The following is a 7,145-nucleotide window of genomic DNA, read 5'->3' as shown; positions in this document are numbered from 1 at the left end:
ATATTCATTATTTATATAGAGCTAGAAATTGGCCTAGAAATAATATTACATGACAGAAATCTGCATTAAGATATTCCTGTGAAAGATCATTTGTGAGATTATTTTAATTGAGAATTAAGCACTTTTTTTTATATCCTAGACAATAATTACTGCAAGTATAAATGGTAGTATGTGTTGTATTAAATTTAATTTTAATTCATGCTGATAAAAAAAAAATAGAATGGAAAAAAAAAGAAAACAATGATTTGCATTACACCAATTTTTTATTTTTTTATGCTGATAAAAAAACAACAGAAAATAAAACTAAATACAAAAAAAGAAAAAAATTATGATTTTATTACAGAGTATTTTTTTTTATTCATGCCAATAAAAAAAAAGAAAAAAAAAAAAAAAAAAAAAAAAAAAAAAAAGGAAAAAAATAATGTTTTCATTACAGTGTAAAAAAGATTTTAAAGATATTAAAATAATATAATAGTAAAAAATTATGTCAATTAAAAAAAAAAAAAGATTAGAAAAATAAAAATACAACAGACATTCCTAATTTATGACATTATTGCAATTGACAATTAAGCACTTTTTTTTTATTCCAAATGACAAGTACTGTAAGTATCCATTATTGTACTGTGTGTTGTATTGAAATTAATTCATGGTGATTTTAAAAAATATAAATATAATAGAAAATTTTAAAAATAATACAAAAATTTGAAAAAACAATGATTTTCATTACACTGTAAAAATGTTTTTTTTTTTTTTTTTTTTTTTCCAAAGTTGTAAATAAAACAGATTACTGGAGTATGTTTTATAAGAAGATACGATTTCAATCTTTGTACTTTAAAATTTCATGTTTAATTCAATGTGTTACTTGCTGTTTCTTTGTTCATTTCTGGAAAAAAAAAATATATATATACACACATATACATACATATGCATAATACATGCATGTTATAAATACATATGTGTGCTTGATTCTCTTTTAGTGTGAAACAGACTTTGCTGCTAACACCAGCAGCGTTTGGCACCATGTGACCGTGTCACCTGACATGTTTTCCAGGAATGTCTGGAACTTGTCTCTAAATGGTCTCTTGGGCAAGCGGCCCGTTCATATTGCAGGAAGTCAATTCACAAGTCTGTTCACGACAGTAACACAATCAGATCAACATAAGCAGAGCTCACTAGCACAATCATGATGAGGCCGTCATCCAGAAGATCGAAGAGACAGCACTGATCAAAATAACGGGCATGTACGCTGCTTTAGAGATGCGTTTAAGACTGTGTTCATGTTAGTAGTTCAGTTCTCTTGGCTCTTTTTGATCTGGACTAAAACAGAGCATGACACATTTAGTCCTGATTCACTTTGCATTCACACTGTGATTATTAACACTGAACCTAAAGATACGTTGTAACCTGATTCGATGCTTTTATGATATATATTCTGTGAACTTACACACTTTACACACTTCACACACACACACACACACACACACACACACACACACACACACACACACACACACACACACACACACACACACAGCCAGAATGCTGTAATGCGATGGGAACCAAGGCCAGATCGAAGTGCGGTCATGACTTGCATAACAGGGATATTTGCACACTGGAATGTTGATAAAGATGTGGAAAACATCCCAGCATTCTCAGCTCACTGCCTGAGACCCGAATCCAGAGCTCGTTCATCTGACGGCATCAAGAACCCGAACAGAACCAACCAAACCGTGGACAGACACGGAGGAGAACCTCACAAACATGCTCAAAAACATTTCAGAGAAAGTTTACATACAATTTTGCATCATGAAACTCTTGTGAAGGTTAAATTTGACCATTTTTTATGTATTTTTTTTGCATCATGACTATTGTCACAACATCTTCACAGCAAATGTTAATTAATGTAATAGCATAAATAAATAAAAAATACAAAAAAAAAAAAACATTGCAAGTAGACAATTAAAGTATGCATCATATGTAGTATGTGCTGTATCAAACTGTTACTAATTATTGTGTCTAAAAAGAACAATTTTAAATCATCAAGAGCATTTCAAAAGAAAAAAATAATATTTTGCATGAAGATATTCCTGTAAAAGATCATTTGTGACATTATTTTTATGACAATTAAGAAAATCCCAAAAGTTAATTAGTGTGATGCAAAAAAGACAGATAGACGATATACAGACAGACAGATACTAAAATGATTCTAAATAGGTTTAATTAAATCCTGCATGTTTCTCTGTAATAGGAACAAATGCTAAACTACCTCAGGTAAGTGCAGAAACATGCTAGCAATAAACGTACACACTCACACACGACCTCTCGACTGCTCGAAACAGATCTGATTAAAGAGACACTAAACCGGTTTAAGATCAGACCCGGTTTAACAGCTCAGACAGAACTTCCTTTAACAACAACCAATCAAATTACTCATTCATCATCACAACTTCCTCTCACATGAACACCAGAGCTGACGGAGCGGCACATGTGTTTCACTGTCAATTCTAATGAGATTTCATCATGAAAGCAGGCTAAACTCAATAAAGCTCAATCCACAGACTGTGATAGATGGACTCGTCTCAATACTTGTCTGCTTCACCTTTATATTTTATTTTATTATCAGTCTCTCTCGTTGTGAACAGATTACTTTCATGTTTCAACCAGTTATATCTAAAATATTTATTTCAGTACATCAAGTTGAATCTAAAAAGAAAATGAGACATGTTGCCTTGGAAACTAGCTGTTTTATTAAATTTTATTTCAGTTAACATTATTTTGTATTATATTAACATATTTAGTTTCAAGTACCAAATTTTTTTGGGTTTTTTAAAAATGTGGTACTTGAAACAATATATATGTGACCCTGGACCAAAAAACTAGTCATAAGAGTAATTTTTTTGAGATTTATACATCATCTGAAAGCTGAATAAATAATCTTTCCATTGACGTATGGTTTGTTAGGATAGAATAATATTTGGCTTGTATCAAAGGGTGCAAAAAAATCAAAATATTGCGAAAATCGCCTTTAAAATTTTCAAATGAAGTTCTTAGTAAAGCTTATTACTAATCAAAAATTAAGTTTTGATATATTTACAGTAGGAAATTTACAAAATATCTTCATGAAACATGATCTTTGCTTAATATCCTCATGATTTTTGGCATAAAAGAGAAATCAATCATTTTGACCCATACAATGTATTTTTGGCTATTGCTACAAATATACCTGTGCTACTGATGACTGGTTTTGTGCTGTGTGTTTTTGTATATTTATATATATTTGTATTTGTTTTTTTTGTCTCTTTTTTTTTCTTTATTTATTTGTCTATTTTTCTATATATATATATATTATATAAAAAATATATTAAGATATATATTATATTTTTTTCTATTATATTCTATTTTTTAGCTAAATATATATATATATATATATATATTATATATATATATATATATATATATATATATATATATATATAATATATATATATATATACACATCCACACACACACACACACACAGTCGTACTAATATATATATATATATATATATACATATATATATATATATATATATATATATATAATATATATATATATATACATACACATATACATATAGCTAAAATATATATATATGCACCAAAAACTACTACAAATGACAAAAACACAACAAAATTACAACAAACTAAAATTAAAATAAAAAATAAAAACATTATTCAAAACATTAATGATTCAAAACATTAATGGTAAATATAATAGTATGTTTATAATACTAAACTAACTCCGAAGTGAAACCCCGTCACACATTCATTCATGAGATTTCTGCAGGAAACACCAAACTTTCTTCATCTGCTGCAAAACCACAAATATAAAGAAAAACTGGGCTGCTGTGAGTCATCCGGGAGCAGGACAGTCGTGGGGAATGATGGGAGAAATCCTCATCACACGAGGAGCTAAACAAAATGAGATATCAGTGACGTGACATACAGCCAAGTATGGTGATCAATACTCAGAATTCGTGTTCTGTATTTAACCCATCCAAAGTGCACACACACACAAACACACACACACACACACCGTGAACACACACCCGGAGCAGTGGGTATCATTTATGCTGCGGCACCCGGGGAGCAGTTGGGGGTTCAGTGCCTTGCTCAAGGGCACCTCAGGCCGGCCCGAGACTCGAACCCACAACCTTAGGGTTAGGAGTCAAACTCTCTAGCCACTAGACCACTTCCCCTTCATCTTAAACAAGATGAAGATCTAACCTATTAAAGCACATCTGCATTTCCTTCAAGTGTGTGGACGAGCTCACAAATGAGAGGCGGTTAGTGAGACTCGAACCCTCAAAACCCTTTCATTTGAAACAAACGTCTCCTCTGGCTCCCGGGGGGGTGATTCCAGCAGAGGCATCCCTTTACAAAATGCTTGTATTTTCTCGCCGGAGGAAGTGAGAGAGATTAGGAGCGCCGGAGAGCAAGAAAAGCGTCTGAATTCAGAAATAGTGCAGTGACGTCGGCGCGGCCCACTCGCCTCCCCAGAGGCGTCTCTTGACAAGCCTGCAGAGAAACGCTGGAGCTCGACGGAGCGCAGCCGAGAGAGCGGAAGACACTTCAGCTGCAGCTCATTCATGCGCTCAATCTCATCATCACCAGCATCTCTGAAAGAGCTCAGATCTGAGCAGGATTTGACATCTGACTGCCTCTTCCTTATTTACACTGTTTACACCACAAGTGAAGGAAATTACTGATGAAATTCCTAAATGACTTAAAACTATTGAAACCACACTGTAAAAATGATTTTAAAAAAGAGTATATACTGTAGTAGGCCTACTTGTAGATTCTTTGTAATTATTTGTGAAATTAACAACAACAACAAAAAAGGTTAGTATTCTAAAAATACTAATAAATAAATAATAATGAAACTTATTTTATTTTAGTCAGTGGCCAATTAAACATTTCTCATTTTCATTTGGTTTAAATTGAAATAGTAAAACTAAATAAACTAAAATTAAAAGCTAAAACTATATAGACATTAAACTAATAAAAACTAATAAAAATCCCCCTTTAATTACAATTTAAATGAGCAATGCTTTTTATATTTTCATATTGAAAATTGTGTGTATTATCCTTAACTAAAACTATAAAAACACATTTTAATTGTTTAAAATAAAACAAACATTAACGGAAATAAAACAAAAAAAATGTAAACTAATTTTGTCACCTAGTTGCCAATTTAACATTTCTAATTTTCTCATTTTTCCAGTTAAAAACTAAAACTATAGTTATTTAAAGAAAAAAAGAAAAGAAAAGAAAATGACAAAGAAATACTACAATTTTAACTAATTATAACTAAAATATAAAATGAAATTCTAAATTCTAAAAAAAATACTGAAATATTTTTTATAATATTACAAAAAAAAAAATTAAATAAAAATGTCTCAACTTTATCAAGTTCTGCAAAGCAAAACTGTCATTTACATGCTTTAAACACATGAAACAACATTCACAACTCATTAACGATGAAATTCCAATATTCATAACCAAAGTGAATTGGCCAAATGGTGAAAAGTTTGTCTCTACGAAAACAGCTGAAAAATAAGAAATATAGATGATGTCGGGTGAAAAGGAAAGACGTTTCATGAAGACGAGCGGTTTCGTTAGGAATAATGTGTGCGCTGATGAAAGTGAATCAGGATCGCTGGGATCTAGTGTGTCTTTGCAGCGGCGTTAAGTGACGCGTGGACAGAAAGAACTGTCTGTCCGCTCACGAGAGACTAAGATAAAACCAGCTGAGCCGGATTACAGAGGAATCTTCAGCAGGAATCAGAGAAACGTCCGTCTGCTGAAACAGACTAACAACCAGCGAACACCTTCACACAGATGCACTAACCACCGCATACTGCACACCCAAAAACAAACAGAAACTCACTTTCACAGAAAGAAAATGAAGCCAATTTGGGGTGAAAATGTTTAATTGCGACACTATTAGCATTAATCAATTTTATCATCATTAATGTGAAAAGCCAATAAACACTTTACAATAGAGTTTCATTTCTTTTGTATGTTAGTTAACATGAACTAAAAATGAACACTACTTTAAAGCATTTATTTTCAGCATTTATCTTATATATTTTTAAAGTCTAAAGTTTTATCTGTTAACATTAGTTAATGCACTGTTAACTAACAAACTAACAAGTGTTATTGCTGAGATATTATTATAGTTTTTATTTACATTCTGAATTAGTTTTTATTTTCATATATTTTTAGCTATAGTTTTTGTAATTTTTACTGTTTTTGAAAAAAAATATCTATACAGTTTTGTTTTAGTTATTTTAGTACATCAAGTACATCAAACTAATTGAAAATGTGAGACGTTGCCTCGGAGACAACTTGCAATTAAATAAATAAATAAATAAATATATATATATATATATATATATATATATATATATATATATATATATAAATAAATAAATATAAAGTAATTTTTTTAGCTTTAGTTTGTTATCTATAATATGCCAACTAATATTGAACAATTACATTTTTTATTTAACAAAGTTGTATAAATGCTGCAAAACACACACACACACACACACACACACACACACACACACACACACACACACACACACACACACACACACACACACACACACACACACACACACACACACACACACACACACACACACACACACACACCTCATTTTTTAGTTTATGTTAGATAATGCATTAAGCAATGCTAAAAAATGAACCTAACTGTTATTCTTAAAAAAATATTTTTCATTTTCTTTATGCAAAATATTAACTGCAACATCAGTATCCAAAAATGTTCAGTAATCTGAGCGCAGAACTAGAGGTAACTTATCATATACCCGTTCTTACAAACACTTGTGGTTACGTGTGGTATAAAAACCAGCTGCACTGGCAGCATTGTCACGTAGGTAAAGCAGACTCACAGCAGCTCAGTGCTGCGTTAAGTGTGACGTCTCGTTGAGCAACAGCATGTGTGTGTGTGTGTGTTCAACAGCGCTTTCATTCTGCTTGAGCAAGCTGTGGTTGGTTAGAAATGACTGAGCGCTCAACTGTTCCCGCGCTCACAACCAATTCAAAAGAGAAAAAAGATTAAGAGATTACACTGGA

The sequence above is a fragment of the Cyprinus carpio genome, chromosome A11 (assembly GCF_018340385.1).
Source record: "Cyprinus carpio isolate SPL01 chromosome A11, ASM1834038v1, whole genome shotgun sequence".
NCBI classification, from domain to species: Eukaryota; Metazoa; Chordata; class Actinopteri; order Cypriniformes; family Cyprinidae; genus Cyprinus; species Cyprinus carpio.
The sequence above is the reverse complement of the archived record's forward strand: the minus strand, read 5'-3'. Positions refer to the sequence as shown.